At 40.3% G+C, this 23,942-nt stretch overlaps 1 non-coding gene across 1 annotated transcript; it reads left to right on the forward strand.

Annotated features, from left to right (window-relative positions):
* The first annotated feature begins 11,399 nt into the window (after window positions 1–11,399).
* LOC112296605 (small nucleolar RNA U3) lies at window positions 11,400–11,614 on the forward strand. The gene has a single exon (XR_002973934.2). It is a non-coding gene; the product is annotated as a small nucleolar RNA U3 (small nucleolar RNA).
* Window positions 11,615–23,942: the final 12,328 nt, after the last annotated feature.

Consider the following 23,942-nt stretch of genomic DNA (forward strand, 5'->3'; position numbering starts at 1 on the left):
ACCCCACTAGGGAAAGTCAGGGCCAGAAATAGAGTCCATGTCCAGAGATTCTGTGCCATATTCAAGCTCAGGCCAGCCCAGCATCCAGCTAGTGTAGCTAGTGATCCTGGCTGTGATTCATTGTTGTGCTGCGCTATTCAGGCTCCTGCCTAGAGCCTGTACGTGGAGTCTGCACGTCCATTGGCAACACGGCTGCTAAGGCTACATGGCTGCTAAGGCCTCGTGGCTGTGGACAGAGGACACGCAAATGCAGGTTGTGAGTGAAAAAGAAAGAGAGCTTCCTTGTTCCCTGGGATTATATTAGCTTGGGTTTGGGATGGAGCAGGTGCTTTTTCAAAATAGCCAACCAACTTTCTAAGCCTTCACGGCTTTTGATAGCTCCACCCCTTAGATAGTCAGATAGGAGTCCATGGTCAAGGACCTCCCCCTGCACCCCACAACAATTGGTCCCAGAGGAGAAAGAGAGGAGTGTTAATCCCCTGGGCATGGCAATGCTGCCATCCCCTGGGGAGGGGCGCTGCAGCTTCCTGCTGAAGCAAACAAGCTCATGCCCCCAGTTCATAAGCTCAACGTCTCCTTCCCTTTGCTCTCTTTCTTTTTGATAACTAGTTAACTCCTATGGTAACAGGTCCACTTTTAATTTCTTGAGGAACTGCCATCCACAGGAGCTGCACCAATTTACATTCTCACCAACAGCACACAAGGGTTCCCTTTTCTCCACATCCTCGCCAGCACTTGGCTCCTGTCTTGTTGACAACAGCCATTCTAACAGGCGGGAGGTGACACCTCACTGTGGTTATGATTTGCATTTCCCCGATGAAAGTGATGTTCAGCACTTTTTATGTACTTGGTCATTTGTACGTCTTCTTTGGGAAAATGTTTATTCAGGTCTACTGTCCATTTTTAAACTGGGCTACTTCTCTTTTTGCAAAGGAGTGTATGAATTCCATGTATTTTTTTGGATATTATCCGTTTTGGGATATGTTATTTGCAAGCCAAGAGAAGTTAATTTTAGAATATGTCTTATATAGTGGTGAAGACAAAAGCCAAAAAAAAAAGAGAGATTAATGAAGGAAATGCAATACGTACATAATGACATATTATTCGACCATAAAAAGCAATGAAAACTTGGCATTTGTGGCATCATGCCAAGTGAAGTCAGTCAGACAGAGGAAGACAAATATCATACAACCTTACTTGTGCGCAGAATCTAAAAACAGTGACAACACCACCACCAAAACGAGCTCACAGTCACACAGAACAGGCCGGCGATTGCCAGAAGGCAGGTAAGGGATGACAAAGGGGGGGAGGGGTCAAAAGTACAAGTTTCCAGATATAAAATGAGAAATTCATGGGGATATAATGTACTGAACAGGGACTATAGTTACTAATACTGTATTTTGTATATTTAAAAGTTGTTCCGAGAGAACTTAAGAGTTCTCATCACAAGAAAAAATTGGTAACTATGCAGGTGTCAGATGCTAACTGGACTCACTGTGGCTGCTGTTTCACAGGGCAAACACTGAGTCCTTATGCCGCTGTGGGGCTGGGAGCAAGTGTCCCCAGGATGGGCCACTGGCATGCTGAGGACTGATTTTGAGCTGAAAACAATTAAAGTCTAACAAAGTCAGAAAGAGGTTTTTTTCTTACCTCCCCTTACCAGCCTAAAGAGATTCCGTAGAACACCCTGCTTCAGGAAGGGAACTTCGGCATATTCACCTTAGCACAGACCAAGTAAGTGTGAGATAGGGAGGATCAAGCAAAAACCTGTTCGCTAGACTCCCCTTTGTGTCTCATTGTTTTGGGGCGGCCTTGGAAGAATTTGTTTGCCAACTGTTTGCTCGTGTTCATCCACCTGTGAATTGATACCCCCAACTCCTTAGTCCAAATGACCGTCTACCTTAACCTCTGATTTGCTGAACCTGATTGCAAGAGGGACATAAGTAGATGATTTCCTTCCTTCCCTTCTCTAACTGTCCTCCAGAAGAATTTGTTTTTCAACCAGGAATGTTGCAGAATCAACCTCCTACAAAGCCAGGATCGGAAGCCATCAAGGACTTACTACCGACAGATTGTTATCACTGAGCAGAGCCTTACAATTAATATGACAAAAGACTACATGTTTGCTTTCTGGTCCCCTCACACTGTGTTCAGGGCTGGTGTTACAGTGTGGACGAAACAAGGGGCCACATACTCGACCTGACAAGCGCAGGGGGGGCCTGCATGGCAGGCCCTACAAACACCGAGACGGAAAGCAGCCACTTGAGATGGTCTGAAATCAAACCTTTCTAGCTGAACGTGAGTCATGGCGGGTCGTCACAGCTGGTATCTTTCTTGACAAACTCTGCCTTCACTGAGCCTGTCTATTGTCTTGTTGCATCTACAGAACATACATTTGGAATGTCGGGGTAATTTCCTCTTTCCAGACCCCTCAGGGCACAATCTCCCACCAGCGCAGAGACCACAGAGCCCCTCATAGTTGTTGCTATTGTGTTCATTCTTAACTGTTAACTGCCCTGTACCCACCTATGTAAAAGAAGTGTGTGTCTATACATTTTACTTTTTATCCAATCCAGAGATTTCCCCACTTTGCTTTCCCCCACCTCCCTGATATATCACCAATGAATTTCATGTAATGCCCTACGTCTTCCCCTTTGACTATGGTCTATAAAATACGTGGTAAAACTGCCATTTTCTGGAGCATTTCTCAGTGTGTCGATATTTTGCTTCCTGGCGATTGACATCAGTTTGGCTCAAATAAACTCATAAATATTCTTACAGGCATGGACGTTTCTTACGTCGACCACAGGCAAGCAGAAGAGTACGTTGTAGAATAACTGGTGATAGGAAGTCACTAGTGTGTCTGCAGCTCAGCATGTGGGACCAACAAGTTCAACTCATTGCCTGATCTGAAAATAATCACCCTTGTGCAGAATCCTGTTAGGTTCAGAAGTTTAATACACAGTATAAATTTAATATACAGTATTAAATGTTTCTACTTATCTCAGAAGTCCATATAGTAAAAACTTACATCTGCAGATCTTATTGTCTAAAATCTGATTCATCTCTCTCCAACTCTCTTCCCATGTACTTATTGAAAACAGGACATGGACACACATATATGTCTATGTATATTATCTATAATGGATACATATAATCTCCGAATCTCCTTCTCTAAATCTCATTATGATGAATTGTTTCTTTTAGCTCCCGTAATGAATAGTTTGCTTCCAATCTCGTGATGGAAAACTTTCCTTTAAATTTTGATAACAGCCTAACATTTCATGAATAAATACACTTTATTACTAACTTGGGAAAAAACCTTGGAAAATCTTGTTCATCTCTTGTGGTTTCAAATAAATCAGGACTAGTGTTTCAGAGAAAAAAAAAAAAAACAGAATCTTAAAGCTTCAGAACTGAAAGGGACGTTAAAAGATTGTCTCTCTAGTGATGATAAGCGTGGAGAGACGGGAATGATTTGCTCTGAAAACGGAGGAAGGACGCGAGCCAAGGAATGTGGAAGCTGGACAAGGCCAAGGAAATGGATCCTCCCTCAGAACCTCTGGAAGGAGCCGGCCCTGATGGCACCCTGACTGCAGCCAAACGAAACTGAATTTGGGCTTCTGACTTCCGAAGCTGCAGGAAAATAAGTTTGTGTTGTTTTAAGGCAAAAAAAAAAATCATCTCTCCAACTTCCTTATCTTACAGATAAAGAAATTAAGGAACAAAGAAATTAAAGTAACATTTGAAATTCACGAAAAATAAAGTTGGAAAAACAAGAAGTCTGTCTAATGATATTAGCACTATTTCTAGAAGCTGGATTCTAGTCTGCCTTTTTTGCCAAAAAAAAAAAAAATGCCAAAACAACTGTTTCCACTCTCGTAAACAATGCTGCAGTGAATGTTCTTCTATGGGTCTCTTCGCGCATGTGCACGGGTGTCTTCCGGGCATAGCTCTAGAAGTAGCATTGCTATAAATATTCACAAATTAAACGTGAGTTACTAAATATTGAAAAATTGCTACAAAAGGCTAAAGTGAATGTCTGGTTTTTACTTCCACCAGAGTCTGAGTCCCCATTTGGTCTAGTGAAACATGCTAATTGTGGCCAGTCTGATGGGTATAGATGGGCTCTTACCGTTTTGTGTTAAATTTCCCAGATTAGTTATATTCAGCATCTATCTCTTCATATGTTCACCACCCATATTAGGTTTCCTCTTCTGTCAATTGTCTGTTTTTATGCCTTACCAATTTCTCCCAAAGGTTGATCAATAATAGCTCTTTATATAGTCCGCATATGCTAATCATTTGTTGCATTGTAAATATCTTCTCCCAGTGAGACCTTGCTTTATTCACCTCCAGCAACCTGAAGAGTGCAGAAAAGAACCTAAAGTACAGGAAAGTGCGCAGAAAGTTTTTAAAGATAAAACGAGGGAAAGGAGGGAAAAAAGCAATTTCACATCTTGTTCTGACTAAGGCATCGTAAGAAGGTTCCACTACAGATTTGATAGGACTAATCATCAAATCATTTTAATTCAAAATATCTGCTTAATGGATTTATTAAATTTTTACAACCATAATGTTAAGGCATTCTGTATTGGTGATGGTGGCGGTAATGATGGTGGTAGCTTTATATTTTATATATTGTTTTGGGGTCCATTTGGCCAATTGTTTTTTAACCAAAAGTGATTTTTTTATTTTTGTCCATCTTTTAGCAAGTCACTACAGTTAGAAAAGGCCGATAAATATGTTAGTAAGGGTGGGCTTATGGTCTCTTCAGATCGTTTCATCACTGTTTTTCTCTCTATCCTGCCCTTGCCTTTTTTTCTATAAGGCACAATCATATAAAAGAAACACGTAGTCCACATTTACTTCCTCAGGCATAGGAATTACACGGGGCTATTTCCACACAGGCAGTATTCTCCCAGACCTTCTCTATAGATGCCAATTAGAAGATTAGCGTCTTTTCTCTCTCCCTCTTTGCTATTAAATAGTCACACAAAAGCTGAGCTGACAAATTACTCTCTCCATGGTGCACAACAAAGACAGACAATAGATCATCATCATTTACTACACTCAAATCCTATTAATCACAGATTAATGAGAACATGTCTAGTGGGGAAGAAATTACCAGAGTGTGGGCCTATTGGCTTGTTACTCATGTAACATCTGCTCTGGCTTTACCTTTCCTGTCATGTCATCTTTTATCACATTGAGATAATGTTTGCTCCAGAAACATAATTAAGATAATGGAGCAGATTCAGAGCCCTTCTCTTAATAATTAAAGAACTGGGGTTATATTTCTTAGTCCAATGGCTTTTAAAAACCTAATTTCCCTCTGTTCTTGATTATTTCCTTTTTCTGTTGCTCATAATGATCTATCAAATCTTGGGGGCGGGGGTTCCCTCACTGTAAACTATGTGACTTAATACTCATACCCAAAACTAGGACAAAGTCAGATTTTGAGTTCTTTTTTCTATTGAGATGATATTCATGTAAGAAAAAAATGTCACCATTGTAGTCATATTAAAGCATACGAGTCAGAGGAGTTTCTTTTGACAATTCGAAATATTCTAAATCCAAATTAAGGCTTAGGTGACTCTAAAGCTTGTGATAAACATCAAGTATTACATTTGCTCTTTAACCCTTATCTACAGTGTGCTGTTTTATTTTTAACAAATATTTTCATATTTTTAATGTATGGTTTCACCAATGTTTTAGCTTTTTATGCTTCAGCCAACTTTATGCTTTACTTTAAAGCAAAGAAGCTGAAATTCTGGTTCAACTATTTCATATTCTTGGAGATCCTCTATTGTCCTCTTGTTTTCCAACAAGGGGTAAAACTGGGGGAACAAATACTAAATTTGAAACAGAAAGCAATGTTACCTGTAATCAGCTGATAAAGAGGAAAAGAGAATCACAATTCATGGTTATAAAATTGAAGAAAGTAATTGCTCATGTTATTAAAATCTGGAATGTGTGCTTGTCATTCTTGGAAGGAGAGGTGATTAGTGCGAAGGGCTGGGTAGGCTGTGAGCTAAGGCTTTGTGATTAAGCTGTGATTCAGCACCATAGGGATAGAAACAGCTCCCCGGCCAAGGGCAGTCGAGCACCAGTTGAAGGAGGAAGGTGGGGGAGGACTGCAAAGAGCTTCTTAATTAAATTTTAATTATTGCTAATTAGAACTACCGTTTTTTATATCCCCAACATGGAAGACAAGAGCCGATCTTGCCTTTTTATTATTCTGCTAATTAGTTTCCCAAGGAGAGGTTTGAAAGGGCAGGCTCTGCTTTGACAGTATCCAAGTTGCTAGCTGAACCCAGATCGGCATTGCAGGTGGATCCCAGCCTAAAATTGGAGCTTTACTATTTCCAGGTAGTTCTTTTCCAAATCTAAGATGTTATTCCAGATACCTCAGGAAATAAACTATCTCTGTTCGCTCTGGGAAGAAATCCATGGGTTAGTTTTCCTTATGTTTACCCTGTGCACCTCGAAAATGTGTGCTGACTTTGTAAAATGGCTCTCCCCTACATACTAGCAATGTACTCATGTAAACTTTATGCCTTTGTGAATTGTTAAATGTTAGAGATGATCTCGAAAAGACTTAAAGGAACAACCAAATGTATGCAAAAAGTGACTGCTACTTTTCCCCAGCAGTGAACTTAGTGCTTTGCAAGAGGTAACAACAGCAACATCCAAGTCCCTGCCCTGAGCAGCTCCCAACTTCTATTAATGCCATTTAAGATGAAATGCTCCAGGCAAACCACACTGGAGATTGCAAAGCAGAAACCCTAATTGCAAGCTTCAGGACATAATCCCAGAAGGTTCCCAAATCTCCGCAAATTATGAATCCTATTTCATAAGTGCACACATTTCATAATTCTTCTCCCAAGATAATAAAGTTAAGAGTTCTGAGTTGGTGGAACTCTCCGTGTTAATTACAATAAAACCCATCAAACAAAATTACAATACATTTCTGGAATCAACAGCGCTTGGCCAAGCACACGCACATGCCTTGACAGCCTTCCTTTCAGCTGCAGTTACATTAACACGTGTTTGTTTCCTCACCTCTTCCAGGCCCAGGAACCCTGTGATATGTTAATTTACACCAAATTCCAATCCTTTTCCTTGCCTTTATCTCCCCAGCTCAGTGATAGGATATGTCAACACCTTTCACACTGAGAAGGAAAAAAATGCTTAGACAAGATTTTGTTTTTACTCACTTTAATTAAAATTACAAAAACTAGAAAACAAAGAATAAATAAATTAAATCTGCCTTTCAGTGCCATTCACCATCTGGCCTGTCAATATCCAGTCTGATGTGAATTATTCTAAAAAGTCATCTGGATATTTCTTACTCTGATTAGTCAATTAGCCACATCCTACACTGGTTTAAAATGTGTTTTTTCAGGTCAGTGAATTACCCTCACAATCTTAGAGTAGTTGACATACCAGTAAATAAAGACTTCTGAGATTTCCCATTAATACTCAAAGATTTGTTCTTGCTGCTTCTTTATCTAGCTAATTCAATATTTGAAAGCTTTCCGATAACTTACATCAGTATTCTCTTCAAAATCATAAGTGTTGCATAATTATGTTTTATTTATTTTTCTTTATTGTATATCTTTATGTTAGATAAGGAACGGGTAATAATCTGTTCATTAACCTCATTATTAACCTCACTTTTATAGGTGAAAAAAGTGTACTAGAATATTATCCAATTCCATTTATGCTCCTTTTGCAACTTACTTATTCTACAGTCACCTATATCGGTCAACAAGAATTGTTTTTTTTAAGAGGTACTTGGGCCTTGACTGGTACCAAGTCAGGTAACAGGTCTGTCTGGCTTAATGGGTTGAGGGTCATCCCACAAACTGAAAGGTGGCTGGTTTGATTCCCAGTCAGGGCACGTGCCTGGGTTGTGGGCCAGGTCCCCAGTTGGGGGCGTGCAAGGGGCAGCTGATTGATGTATCTCTCACACATCAATGTTTCTCTCCTTTCTCTGCCTAAAAATAAATAAAACCTTTAAAAAAAAAAGACAAAGTCTATAACAGCAGAAAAAGAGGCCCCAGCAATTCCACTTCTGGGTATTTATCCAAAGAAACCCAAAACACTAAAAATATGCATTTATATGTTCATTGCAGCATTATTTATAATAGCCAAGCTATAGAAACCTAAGTGTCCATCAAGAGACAAATAGATAAAGAAGTGTATATACACACGGGAATATGACTCAGCCATTAAAAAGAATGAAATCTTGCCATCGGCACCAACATGGATGGACCTAGAGGATATTGTGCCGGGTGAAATGAGTCAGACAGAGAAAGACAAATACCAGATGACTTCACTTACATGTGGAATCTGAAAAATGAAATAAACAAGCAAACGAAACAGAAACAAACTCATAGATATAGGGAACATTTTGGTGGTTTCCAGGTAGGGGAATGAGTGGAAAAGGTGAAGGGATTCAGAAGTACATTTGGTAGTTACAAAATGGTTCCAGGGATGTAAGTACAGCACAGGGAACATAGTCGATAAAGTTGTAATAACTATATGTGGTTTCAAATGGGCACTAGATGTACGGGGTGATCACTTCAGAAGAGATATAAATGCCCAGTCACTATGTTGTACACCTGAAACTAATATAATATTGCATGTCAACTGTAATTGAAAGTTTTTTTAATATAAATTTTTAATTTAGAATTCTCTGGTCATTTATGTTAAATTTTAGCAGATTTTGTGAGTTATAAGGTATAAGTTATCAGATACAACAAATAGCGCATACATAAATTAAAGGGTGTGTAGTGGGTATAATAAAAAATTCAGGTAGCAAGAAATATCCCTTTATTCTTATAAAAACTTAAAATTTCTGACTCTAGCCACCCCCACCCCCAGCCTCTTGAACTACTGGAAAAATTATAATTAGTTATTTTTAAAGCCCCTGCCTCACCTCTTCTGAGCTATGCCAACATTCTCATCTTGTGCGTTTTGAGAAGGGGAAATTGGGGTAGAAGTGATTCGAGCAATCAGTCGCCTCTGTACACAGGTTGCCCCTGAGTCTTCCATGGTCTTGTGTAGAGGGCACCTTCAGTACCAGTTGTTCTCTTCCGCTTCCTATTTGGGATTGGAATCTTCCTCAAAATTGACTAAATCCCATATGTCCAGAGTTCTGGAGGAGCCCCTCTTTTTCCCCACTTCTCCAAAACATTCTATATCTACCTTAAAATCTTCCCCCTTTTCCTCTACAAACTCTCTAAAAGTTCTCAAGAGCTTAAGATTTTGGAAACAAAAGTCAAAAAGTCTTGCATAGTACCCCCACTTTCTGCCCTATAGAGACCCTGAGCAGACTATTTAATTAAATGGAAGAAGTAAAAAGAAAATGTATGTATGCCCTGGCTGGTGTAGGTCAGTGGACTGAGCGCGGGTCTGTGAACCAAAGGGTTGCCGGTTCAATTCCCAGTCAGGGCACATGCCTGGGTTGTGGGTATATAAGTAGCCATACAGAGTATGAAAAGATAGGAGAATTCCTTTATAACCTTGACATAGGAAGGGGTCTTTCTAACTATAAGTCAAAGCCAGACATCATTAAAGAAAATAGGGATAGTTTCATTAAAATATTATAAAATTCAGCATGGCAAAAATAAAACAATGTCATATCAAAAGACAAATTACAAATTGGAGGAAAATGTTTATAATTCTTGCCACAGACAAAAGGTAAATATTTATCTAGAAGGAGCTCCATAAACAAAATTAAAAAACAGACCATCGATTCAACGGTAAAATGAACTAAAGATAGAAAAAGTCACAGAAAAGGAAATAAAAACTTTTTGGAACACAGGAAAACATACCTAACTTCACTTATATTAAGAAAAATTATGATACATTTACATAATGGGATTCTACGCAGCAGAGAGAAAGAAGGAGCTTATACCCTTTGCAATGGCATGGATGGAACTGGAGAGCATTATGCTAAGTGAAATAAGCCAGGCGGGGAGGGACAAATACCATATGATCTCACCTTTAACTGGAACTTCAACAAAAGAAAAAGCAAACAAAATATAACCAGAGACATTGAAATTAAGAACATTGTAACAATAGTCAGAGGGGAGTGGGGAGGGGATAGTGGGGATAGGGGTCTATAGGAGCTACTATGAAGGACACAAGGACAAAATCAAGGGTGAGGGTAGAAGTGGGGGAGGGAGGTGGGACTGGCTGCGGTGGGGTGGAGGGGTGGGGAGAAAATGCAGACAATTGTAACTGAATAAAAATTAATTAATTTTAAAAAAATAGAAATGCAAATTAAAATTATGCCGAGATATGATTTCTCAGCTATTACATTGGCAAAAATCCAGAAGTTTGAGAATGCACACTGTTGGCAAAGCTGTGGGGAGATGGGCCCGCTCATATACTGCGGTGGAAGTGTAAATTAATACAACACCTACGGAGGACAATTTGCAATATCTGTCCAAAGTACAAATGTGTATGTTCCTTAATTTAGCAAGTCCACTGCTAGGAACTTATCCTATAGATATTTTTTAGTACATTATTCACTGAAGCATTGTAATAGCAAAAAATTATAAAACAATCTAAGTGTTTATTAACAGGAAATTCACTAACTAAATGATGGTACAGCCCTGACTGGTGTGGCTCAGTTGGTTGGGTGTTGTCCTGCAAACCAAAAGGTGGCCGGTTCAATTCCGGGTCAGGGCACATGCCTGGGCTGTGAGTTTGGCCCCCAGCTGGGGCATGTGCAAGAGGCAACCAATCAATGTTTCTCTCCCTCTCTTTTTCCCTCTCTTCCTCCATTCCTTCCCTTCTCTCTAGAATCAGTAAAAGAAAAAAAATAAATGATGGTAAATATATATTGAAATATTTTGCCGATATACAAAAACAATGAGAATGCTGTATATAATGATATAGAGGAAATTTCCAGGATACTTAAAGATATTTTTAAGTGTAGAATAGTCCCATCTTTTGTGTAAAAGAGAAAGGGGGATCTATATTTATAACTACTTGCATATACAAAAACTGTAAAGATTCGGGGGAAACTAACAACAGTGATTCTGGCGGAGAGGTAGAAAGCGGGTAGAAGAGGCCAGCTATGAGAGGGTTACTCATGTCTCTACGATGTGACTCTTCACTGTGTACCTTTTAATCCTGAGCCATACATCACATGTTCTCTGTGATCCTTTTTACCACTTAACTATGAGTTATAAATTATAGTAAATTCTGATCATCATCTTATGCATTTATTTATAAATTTTTAATGACTTTAAAATCTAAAATAATTGTTCATCTTTCTAATTTTTAAGGTTTCTAGACTTAAAAAATGATGTTGTTTTAATCCCATTAGAGTGAATACCATTACGCTGAATAGTTTTGACTTTTTAAAACAATATACAAAGACTATAGTTTCAGGAATCATTTCCATAGTTCGTCACTAGAGAAGTTTCTCTGAACGTGTAGAGCACCCGAAACCACGAAGAAGAGATGGAGCGTTCTGTCCTGAGCGCGAGGCCGGCTCTCGGTGTTGCTTCGGTCACTGCCATTTGCCATTGATGATCGTTCTTCTTCCTCCTTGGAGGAAGTAAGAGGAAGAGAACACCGTCTGAGTGGGAAAATACATACATACATACATACATACATACATACATAAAATAACATAATACAGGTAATTTTACTATAATCAGATCTTCAAAGAATTTATTAGAGTACAGATAAGCTTTTTTTGTATATATTGTACACATACAATTTCCATTATAAGAAACTCCAAGAGACTTCTGATATTCTAAAATATAATTTTATTATATTTCTGTATCAGAAGTATATAATTAAAGTTGCTGGAAATGTATTAGCCAAGAACTGAAACTCAAAATATGTGGCCAAAAAGAAATTTTTGTTTTAACATTTTTTGTGCTCCTAGATTTGATCCATATTATTCAGGCAGCACAATGTACTTTTCCCAGTCTTGGGCCGCACGTCCAAGTGCAGAGCACGGGCCGTTGGCTCAGACTATCTGGGTTCATGTCTTGACTCCCCCACTTAGTAATTGTGTGACTTTAGATAAGTGACTTCACTTCTAAGAGCCTCTGTTTCTTCATCTTAAAATGGGGATAACAATAGTACTGACCTCATAGGATAGGTCTGAAAATGAAGTCATTCAGTGCCTGCACAGAGGAAGTGCCCAGTGAGTTTTAAGTGTTACCATTACAGATAGATACACAGAAAGTGGGGGGCAGGGGAATCACCTGAGCCTCCAAGGAAGAATATAAAACACAATGGCATTTTTCACAGAAACAGAACTAACAAATTTAAATTTTGTACAAAATCAAAAATAAGGATCTCAAGTAGCCAAAGCAATCCTGAGACAGAAGAACAAAGCTAAAGACATCATGCTGTCTGAGTTCAAACTATTACAAAGCCATAGTCATTAAAACAACAGGGCACTGACATCAAAACAGACACAAAATGCAGTGGGACAGACTAGAGAGCCCAGAAATAAACCCATGCCTATATGGTCAGTTAATACTTGGCAAAAGAGCCCAGACTACACAATAAGAAACGACAGTCCTTCCATAAACAGTGACAGGAAAACTGAACAGTCACATGCAAAAGAATGTGAAAGGGACCAAAAGTTTGGCCTTTGGGGATATTGATTTTGAGCTGATTATTAACAAACAGAAGACTCAGAAAGAGCATTTGACCCTCCTCCCCCATTCCTGTCTGAGATTCAGGTGGAAAAACACACTCTAGAGAAGAAAAGGTAACATACTCACCTAGACTAATTTGAATTAAATACAGTACACAGCGAGGTCAAGTAGGAGCCTGGGAACTAGATGACACCCTGTGTCCCATTAAAGCAAGAATTCGCCCTCCATGTACAAGGGTGGGGGGATCAAAAAACAGGAATTTATTTTTTAAATGCGTATTTATTCTTACATGTTTAAACTTCAGTCAACTTCAAAGTATCCTCCATTTGATGCAATACACCTCTCAAGATGTTTTTTCCACTGCTTGAAAAAGTTTTTGAAATTGTCGAATTGTAGATACCTTTTAGTGCTTCTGCCATATTTTGTTTCATCTCTTCCACATGAGCAAAACTCCCTTTAAGGACTTTTTTCATCCAGTAAAACAAACAAACAAAAGTCTTTCAGAGTGAATAGGGAGGGCAGGGCACTGCGGTCATGCTGTTTTTAGTCAAAAACTGCTGAACACTCAGTGTGGTGTGGGCAGATGAGCTCATAAATCACCCATCATGAAATGGGCAAATACTTTGAAAGAGTCTTTTTAAAAAATTCACTGGAGCCAAATGCAGCCTCTCACAATAACGCCAGCAGGTACACAGATACAGATGTATTCCTAGAACACTCACCTAGCAGGGGAAGCCTGTACCACAAGGGTCCCACCCTCCAGAAGGTAATTCTAGTCTGGGTGGGGGGGCCCTCTGCATGTTCTGCTGTTCCTCAATTAGCTGTAAATCACCCATTTTCACTTTTGAAATCTAGACTGTTCCCCCTTTTTTTCTTCTTTGTCCGAAAGGACATACATGCCCAATTTTGCTTCATTGTCTTTGGAATTTTCATGCTTATATGAATCCCCCAAGCACATATATTAAAATTTTATTTCTTCTTCTTAATCTGTCTCTGTTAATTTGAATACTAGCCCAGCTGGAAGAACTCAGAATGTCAGAGAAAAACCATTATTTTTGTTAGCCCCACAGATGAAACTGGACCACTATCTTATACCAAACACAGAATTAACTCAAAGTGGATTAAAGACTTGAGTGTAAGATCTGAAATCATAAAAACTGGAAGAAAATAAGCAGTAAATGTCTTGACATCAGTCTTAGCAATGATTTTTTTTTTTTGATACCAAAAGCAAAGGCAAGAAAAGCAAAAATAGGATCAAATACATGGGGACGTAAGATGACTTAACTTTGGGCACTGGGCACGCAATACAATATGAAGATCATGTATCGTAGAAATGTACACTGGAAACCTGCATAATCTTGTTAACCAATGTCACCCTAATAAACTTAATAATAAAAAAAGAAAAGAAAAAATAAGCAGGTGGGATTCCATCAGACTAAAAGGCTTCTGCACATCAAAGGGAACCATCCACATAATGAAAAGGCAAACCACCTAATGAGAGAAAATATTTGCAGATCATATACTGATAAAGGGCTGAATTCCAAAATATATAAGGGACTTGTTAGCAAAACAACAAACAATCCAACTGAAAAATTGGCAGAGAATCAGAATAGACATCTTTTTAAAGAAGACATACAGATGGCCACAGGTACATAAAAAGGTACTCAACATCACGAATCATCAGGGAAGGGCAAATCAGAACCACAGTGAGGTGTCGCCTCACGCCTGTTAGAACGGCTGTTGTCAGCAAGAAAAGAGGTAAGGGTTGGTGAGGATGTGGAGGAAGGGAACCCTTGTGCACTGTTGGTGGGAATGCAGACTGGTGCAGCCTCTGTGGAAAACAGTATGGAATTTCCTCAAGAAATTAAAAATAGAACTACCATGTGATCCAGCAATCCCACTTCTGGGTATTTATCCAAAGGAACCAAAACACTAACTCTAAAAGACCTGCACCCCCAGGCTCACTGCAGCGTTGTTTCCAATAGCCAGGACGTGGAAGCAGCCCAAGTGTCCATCAGTGGACGAACAGATAATGAAAATGTGATTTTATATATATATTATAATATATTTATATTATTTATAAATACAAATATTTATAAATATATTCATTACAAGTGTATTATATATATTTATATTTTTGTATTTTTACATATATATATAAAATAGAATATTTTTCAGCCATAAAAAGAAGAAAATCTTGCTATTTGCAACATCAATGGACCCTAGAGGATATTATGCTAAGTGAAATAAGTCAGACAGAGAAAGGCTAATACTGTATGATCTCATATGTAGAATCTAAAAAAAATAAACAAAATAAAACAAACTCATAGATACAGAGAACAGATTGGTAGTTTCCAGAGGTGGGAGCCAGGGGTGGGGGGGGGCGTGCAAGACAGGTGAGGGGAGTCAAAGGGTACAAACCTCCAGTTGTGAACAGGCCGTGGGGGTGTAATGCACAGCATGATGACCATAGTTCAACACTATACTGTGTGTTTGAAGTAGCTAAGAGAGAAAATCTTTTTTTTAATTTTATTTCTTTATTTTTAGACAGAGGGGAAGGCAGGGAGAAAGAGAGGGAGAGAAACATCAGTGTGTGGTTGCCTCTCGTGCTCCCCCTACTGGGGACCTGGCCCGCAAGCCAGGCATGTGCTCTGACTGGGAATCCAACTGGCGACCCTTTGGTTCGCAGGCTGGCACTCAATCCACTGAGCCGCACCAGCCAGGGCCTCAAAGAAAAAATCTTAAAAGTTCTCATCAGAAGAAAAAAATTGTAACTATGTATGGCGATAAATACCAACTGAAATTTCTGTAGTGACCATGTCACAATACATACAAATGGCAAATCATCATGTACACCTAAAACTAATATATATTGTGTGTCAATTATACCCCAATTTAAAAAAGAAAAAAGTTTTATAAAACAAATTTTACCTATAAGCCATCACAAACAAACACACTCAAAAGCCAAAGAAAGTTTTCTTGAAGTCAGTATTTTCCTCTGAGAAGTACCTCCGAGGGCTTATCATTACTATGGGCGTGGAAGGCTACAGGGGAGAGAAGCAGGTCGGATTTGAGCAACCACCGAATCAACAATATTAGAATTTAGATCTGGAAGAAAACAGCCTATTGTTTACATATTGCAAACAAAGGAAGTAAAGCTTAAGAAAATTATTTTGCCTTGGGGTAACACAGAAGACAGTGCTTCCCAACAGGGGCATGCCCCCTGAGAGAGTCACATCCGAATTTGGGGGGTGGACTACAGGAAAGGGAACCAGACAGTTACCTTTAACAGAGACCAAACTATCAGAGGAAGGAGGTCACTTATCAAAAAAGAGGAAGTTTCCATTTTAAAAAGAAATTATTATTGATTTGTATCTCTACCATGCTATCCCCTTATGCAGATGGATTTCCTTTGGCTGTTTGTTCTGAGGATGAGGAATAATGATTAATCAGAAAGGCAGGTATTTATCCTTCTTTCCCCAGGGGTGAGTTGGAACCTGATCCCCCCATCTTCCTAGGCTTCCTACTGCAATAATGAAATTCCATTACATTGAAAATGATGCATTCCCCATGGGGTCAGCTGTTCACAGACTTGACCTATATGGATACAGTAACGATGAGAACAAAGGGATCAGGAAATGAAAAGAAAGAAAAGGACAGCATTTAGATTTGCTTTGCTGGCTTCACGTCACTTTAATCCAGTTATACAATGTCTGTTAAAAACTTTCTTCATTTCTGGTGAGAAAAAAAGTGCAAAATAATAGAGATAAATAGCCAAACAGCTCCAGAATTCAGTGGTACAATTATCGGGATTTGTTCTTCCTTCTTCCACCTCCACCTCCGCCCCCCCCCACCACCACCACCATTGATCAATTCTCATTATTAGCTCTTAGAAAAGCAGACAATCCCTGGGACAAACCTGGCTTCAGATCAGAGAGTCAATATTCTACTGTAACAATCTGCCAAAAAACGCAATTCAGGCACATTTAAAGTGTGTCTCCCCAGAGGAAAGCAAGAAACAGAGGCCATTGAGAGGGGGGCTCATTATTAAGTCTGATTCAACCACAGCTGCCTCTGACATTTCTAAGCCACTCAGGGTTATCATCAGAAAACGTGAGTGAGCAAATGTGGGTTGACAGCAACCACAGCACAAGGCTGCCTGGTTCAGGAAGTTTCTCCAACTCCCTTCACTGTTCGCCCCTCCCTCTGCCCACCCTCTCCTCACAGGAGGAGCTGAGTTCCTGATGATAAAGACTCCCAGAGAGTGAGTGCCAGGAGGGCAACGTGTGAGAGGAGGGGGAGCTGTGGCCTTACTGAAAAAATAATTTATGAGGCACAGGCTGAGTAACAAATGAAGATCGCTTCTCTTGAAGAAGCTGTCAAGTTGCAAGACCCAGGATAAACATGAAATACTTCTGGGTGTGTGTGTGCATATGCATGTGCAGGAAATGGCCGTTTCTGTAGCGAAAAAATGGTCAAGCATACTCAATGTTCTATCACTCAACCACAAATGCTTACATTTGACAAATATAACGCGAACAGAATCAAAAACAGAACGGGATAGAAATGAGCTCGGAGAGACCAACTGCTAAGAAGCCAGTGGTGAGTAGAGAATAAAAGGCTTATTTACATATTGTTAAATTGTTAAAAATCCACTTTTGACTACATTGATTTAATTATATTTAGTACTAAAGTTATATGTGGAAATTTCATCTTGAAGACGATTTTCAATTTTTATTTTAGAGACTATTTAAGTGTTGATACAGTAATAATGAAGTAGGATACAAACTGTGATAAAGGTCCAATTCTACTTTTTAAGTGTATACAAAAATGAATGTAGAACATACTCGAAATGCTAACATCATTTCTGGATTCTTGGATTAGATGTAGTATAAACTTCCCTATAGTTTCAAAAGTTTGATCATTTACAGATTTTCCTTCTTTCTCGTCTCCCCCAAAATAAAAACACTGATTACTGACCCTATTGAACATGCGATTATTCTATAATCAAACAATTTCTAAATATATGTATTAATTTCCTTGTCTGTACTCTTATCACAAGATTATTATTCTCTTGAGAACTATCATCAGAATTTTTTAAAATACAAACTTTCTTTGCCAAGTAAAGCGGAAGAGGGATCCCCCAGGGGATTATGAGAAAGGGGTAAAACTGCCTTGTATGAAATCGAGTGAGGAATTTGTCGTTCTGGAGAGGAAAAGTAAGGAGGAGGAAGTGGAGAACAATTAAGGAGAAAAGAAAAAAGAACACATAAATACAAGGCCATTTGTATTATCAATAACTGTTAATCCCACATACACACATATGCACATACGAAAAATAGAGGCTGGAAGAAATAACAGTGCGTTATCTTTTCTGCAGATTATTTTTTCCTTCATAATTTACTCTGTTTTTCATAGTACCTGCAGTAAACATGTTTTAATTTTATAATCCAGGAAAAATTATTCTAAAAATCAGAGGAGTTCAGACAGATTAAGAAAAAGCACAGGGGCATTCTGAGTATATGGAATGCATTGAGCAAAGTTACGTGGGTGAAGTGGCTTTAAAACGGCCTGACGGGGCAGGCGCAGTCTGGGTGCCCTCGTTGATCCGAGGGTTCTTCGGAGAGACGTGGGAAACTCAGAAAGGTAAATTAGGACTCGTTGAAGGGTGAGTGCCAGTGTAACCCTCTAGGACCTGGCTCACTGAGCCTGGAATAGAATGGGTGGAAGTTTAGGGTACAGAGCTGCTGCATACAAGTTTGCTTCTGAGAATAAACCCTAGCAGGACTGCCAGGCCAAGCCAAAGTATCAGACTATTTCAAAGCGGCACCTAAGTCATTGTGGATGAAGAACACGAGTCAGGGAATCTATTCCATCCAGACGCCAGGCTGCTGCTGAAACACAAGGAGGTCAGAGTGGTCAAGCAAGAGAATTGAGTCTGGGGCCAGGCTGTAATCACTGAGGCCACAGATACCTCTGAGGCAAGAGTTCTTAACCAGAACATCAAAATCACTTATGAAGTTTTGTTTGTTTGTTTTTAAACACAAACCCATGCCTTGCACTGTCCCCTGGGGGTGACACAGGTACTCTCCAGATCTGACTTTATCCAAACCCTCACTTGACACCGGCCCGGGCTACTCCTTCTGCGGGTGGACATGCGAAGAAGCAACTGTGCGAGCCCATGGAGACTGAGTGCTTAGGGTTTACTGCCTCCTAACCCAAGAAGTTCAAATGATCTATGCCAACAAAATCTCGTCAGGGATGTTCTTTGGGTCCATCCCACATTCCGTCAGTGTGACCACCCTGCTGATGGACCTATTCAAGGAGGGCAGCCCACCCAGGTCCTGGATGGATGGATCCACGCTGCTCAGCAAACTGAAGAGACCTCACCGCTGCAGCGACGTTGACCTCCTTCCGCCGCTCAGCGCCTGTTCCTGGAGGAGGCCAGCACTTCCAGACTCAGTCCGGGCTATGTTTTCACAGATGATCCCAAGGCCCTTGCTTTCCAAACCTCCCTGAAGATAAGAACCTCAGATTCCTGGGCCCAAACCTAGATCAGCAATTACAATTCCCAGGGAAGAGATCTGGTAATCTGCTCTAGACAAATGCCCTTATGGCCAGAACACACTTCTTCTACCAGTGCATCTCTGGTCTAACCCCTAAACGCAGCTCATTTGGTGAAAGAGCCCCAACAGCGGCTGCCTCAGCACTACCTGGGAGAGGCCTACCACCCATAACATCTCCGCTGACTGTGGGTTTACTACACGTGGAGTCAAGACAGACACAGCTGGCTCTGGTTTTCTAGTACGCATGTCTAATGCAGTTGCAAACCCTGTTCTGAAGGAAGCAATCAGGCAGGCACAGGGGAGGGCGGCGGGGAGGGCCTCACGCAGAAGTGGATTATAGAACAGAGTATCAGCGGTCCCGGCACCTGCTTCCGCTCAGCTGGAGAGTCACAGGAGCGCGGCACTACCTGGTTCTGCATTCACCCAGCAGCCTTCTCCAGCCACTCCTCCTGATCCCGGTCTGTGGGCCGCTGAGGCCTTCTCTCACGGCCACTTTGTTTTTATGTCCTAGCCATTAAAGTCCAAACTGCAGTCTGCAGTGGGGACATGGGGGCATACTTGGTCCACTAGTTCTTCCAGAAACCCGACATATTCCACAACGTCCCACCCATTGCAGGGTCTATACATGCGTGCCCAGGTGAGATAAAAACAGACAGGAATGGGTAGAGTCTGAGAGTAATGCCTAGGAGGCCTGTAGCCTGCCTCACACATATTCCTAATCCTTTGGCAGGCTTCCCTTGAAACAACCTGGAAAAACCCAGAGTCCGCCCCAATTCACAGTGAAGACTAAAAGCAGAGCGCCGGAGTGGGACTCTGGAAGAAAAGGCCAAACGTAAAAAAGCATTTAGGACATGGCATCTATTACATACAATCCTGTTATCACGGATATCCCTCTTCTCGGCCTGCTTCATGCTTGATTCTGCTAGTAAACAGCATCATTGCTTTAGCACGGGGTGCTTTAACCACCTCCACAGCTCCAACCTCTTCCACCACTCCAGCCTTCCAGGTCACAACTTACCTTTTTTCTGGCTGGATGCAACTAGACCAAGCACAAAGAAATAAACTTCTGTCCTGTTTCAGAACCTTTCTCTTGGAAGTTGATTCCAAGTGGATAGGGCTCAGCATACCCAGAAGTTCCCATATCTAATAAGAGAACCTAAAGAAAAATTTGCAAGATTTTGAGCAACAGAGTGGCACAATGAGATCCATGCTTTAAGAAAGTTAATGACAAATGCTGGCGAGGATGTGGAGGAAAGGGAACCCCAGTGCACTGTTGGTGGGAATGCAGATTGGTGCAGCCACTGTAGAAAAAAATATGGAGTTTCCTCAAAAGATTAAAAATGGAACTGCCTAACAACCCAGTGATTCCATTTCTGGGGATTTATCCAAAGAAACCCAAAACACTAATTCAAAAGAATATATGCACCCCAATGTTCATCGAGGCATTTTTCACGATAGCCAAGCTATGGAAGCAACCCCAGCACCCATCAATAGATGAGTGTATATAGAGGCCATGGTACATACATTAGAGTGCAATGGAATATTACTCAGCCATAAAAAAGAATGAAATCTGACCATTTACAACAGCATAGAGGGACCTAGGGGTTACTATGCTCAGTAAAAGAAGTCAGTCAGAGAAAGACAAATGCCATGTGATCTCACTTATATGTGGAATCTAAAGAACAAAATAAACAAAGAAAATTGAGACAAACTCATAGATACAGAGGGAGAACTGGTGGTTGCCGGAGGAGAGGTAGGTTGGAGGACTGGGTGTAAGAGGTGAAGGGACTAGGAAGCACAAATTGGTAGTTACAAAATCGTCACAGGACATTAAGTACAGCATAGGGAATATAGTCAATAGTATGTGATAACTAAGTATGGTGCAGTTGAAGTCCTGGAAACCGAGTGGAAACAGTATATCCAGTATATGATTGTCTCACCATTAAGCTGTACACCCGAAACCAATACATAACAAAAAAAGAAGGAGGAGGAATTTAGTCTGGCCTCTCTATGACGGATTTGAAGGTAACAGTTGCTGAATTCATGGGAGGGTTATTATAATAATCGAATATGAGAGTCTAAAGTCTAAGCTTGCAAGGTGGTAATGTAAAGGAAGGTGCATATATTAGAGACATAGAAAAAGAAAAATCAACAAACTCAGTGAGTACATTTTGCACGGAGAAAAAGAAAGCCTGAGAGAGAGTGCTGGTGCAGCTGAGATGACTTCAAAATAGAGGCAGGACGTAAGAGAATCACGCTGAAGAGAGCGGGTGCTCCTGAGGGACTGAGTGATTTTAGATAAAGCAAATCACTAACTATTTAGAAAATAGTTAGTGCACCAAGCTCCATGCACCAATAGGGAAATAAAATTTGATTTCCTTTGTGTGCGTGTGAATGTGCTTACTGTTTCCTAAATTCAAGAGCAGCTCAGCTAAGAAAAAGAATCTGAATAGACGATTCGTAGAGGAAGAAATACAAGTAGCCAATAAACATTTAAAAATATGTTTAATAGTGGAATTGCAGCTGAGAGGGATTAACTTCTAAAAATAGAATAAGGCAAAAATCAAGTACAGTTTAGCCAATTGCCCTTGAAAATCTCTTAAATCTCCCCAAAATACAGTATACAACATTTGGTAGGCAGAATCCTACATGTGTGCATAAATATATAATGGATTGTACTGAGGGGCCCCCAAGACCACCCTCAGTCTTAGTAATTCACTACAGGGACTCCCAGAACTCAGAGAAGCTGTTACACTTGCGGTTATGGTTTGTCACAGCAAAGCGTTTCCGAGAGCAGAGTCCAGGGGAAACCAAGTGACAGCTTCCAGTCACTGTGGCAGCAGTCACGCAGACAGAGCTTAACCCCCCGGCAATGGCGTGTGACAGCACGCGTGCAGTGTTGCCAACAGGGCGGCGCACCTTAGCCCTGGTGCCCGGGGTTCTCATCCGGAGCCAACTGCGCAGACATGAAGCCCTCACAGACTGACCCCAGCGAATCAGTCTCCCATCCCCCAGAATCTGAGACAGTGTGACCCAGAGCCACAGGTGAGCCAAAAGAGGGGCTCAGCGTAAGTCACACTGTTTACATACACTATCTGGTATGGCCTGTGGTCACTATACAAAGGCACTCTTATCGGCCAGGACATTCCAAGGCCTTAGAGGTTCTCTCCCAGGAGCTTATCAAACGCTAGTCCTGAAGACCTTTGGAATATTCAGGAGTCAGGCACCTATGCCTGCTGCCTGAACAGTTTAGGCACATGCACATAAAAATATGGACTATATACTAGGATATTTACGCAAAACATAGCTGTATAACACTGTCTTTAAAAACTAGAATAATAATTCCTCTTATAAGAATAACAGTTATGAATAAAGGTCTACATTCAAGGATGACAGTAAAATAGCAAAAATTTGAAAGCAATCTAAACATACAAGACTAGCAAAATGGTCAAAATAATCATGGTACATTCATATTTTGGACTACTATGTACCCATTAAAATCCAGACAGTGTTAAGTAAATAAAATAACTAAAATATATAATAAACCCTCATTATTCATAGATTCTGTATTTGTGAATTCATCTGTTCTCCAAAATTATTTGTAACCCCGAAATCAGTTATTGCAATGCTTGTGTGACCAAAATTTTGAGTTTCCTGACAAATACTCTTCCTGCTGAGGTCGGCCTTCTTGTTCTGGTTCCCTTACTCTCACTGCCTGTTTACTGCCATATATTTCACATTTTTGTGCTTTTTCTTTTGGTGATTTCACTGTTTTAAATGGCCCCCAAGTGTACTGCTGGAGTGCTGTCTGGTGTTTCTATGGGCAAGCAAGCTATGGGTGCCTCACAAAGAAAATATGTGTGTTCCATAAGGTTCATTCAGGCTTGAGTTTTAGTGCTGCTGGCCATGAGTTCAATGTTAATGAATTAACGATACATATTAAATAAACTGGCTTCAAACGGAAACACACGTGAAACAAGGTTATGTATTGATGGACTCATGAAAACATTGTGACCAGATGTAACTGAGCAAAACCAAGGCTTGTCCTTGATGCACGACCCAACAATTAGTGTTGAAGGAAACAGGTTTTTATTTACAGGATTCCAACCTCAGGGGCGCTGGGAGCCCTCCTGCATGCGGGGTGGGCATCCACCTCCCCTGGCTATGTTGTGAGTCCTGAAGGCTCCCAAAGTACACCTTCGCTGGGGGCAGCAGCACAGCTATCAACTTGCCGTTGTTATGCAAAGTATTTTAAATGCCGTATCATTCATTCTGCCTTCCCCAATCAAGGTTTGGGGGGAATATGCTTTGCTCTTTGGGGGGCCCCACTCTACACCCCATTACACAGAGGCTCGTAGGAACCTAACCCTGTTACTTTTCTTAGGATCAGTGGTTCAGTATTTACTAATTCATGACTTTATAGAATATAACGACTGCAAATAATGAGAACTGTGTGTGTGTGTGCATACATATATATGTATATAAAACATGGGAGGATATGTATCAAAATATTAATAGTGGTTATCTTTAATAAGAAGAATGTGGTTTCTTTTTTATTTTTTTCTTTATACTTCACTACATTTGCCATATTTTCTATCAGCAACACGTGTAATATACATAATTGAGCAAAAGTTAGTTATATAATAAATAAATGTAAAACCCTGAAAATAGATTATGCTAATTAAAGACCCTAGTAACATTCAGGAAAAGCCATAAAGTGTGAGCACTA

The sequence above is a fragment of the Desmodus rotundus genome, chromosome 7, assembly GCF_022682495.2.
Source record: "Desmodus rotundus isolate HL8 chromosome 7, HLdesRot8A.1, whole genome shotgun sequence".
NCBI lineage: Eukaryota > Metazoa > Chordata > Mammalia > Chiroptera > Phyllostomidae > Desmodus > Desmodus rotundus.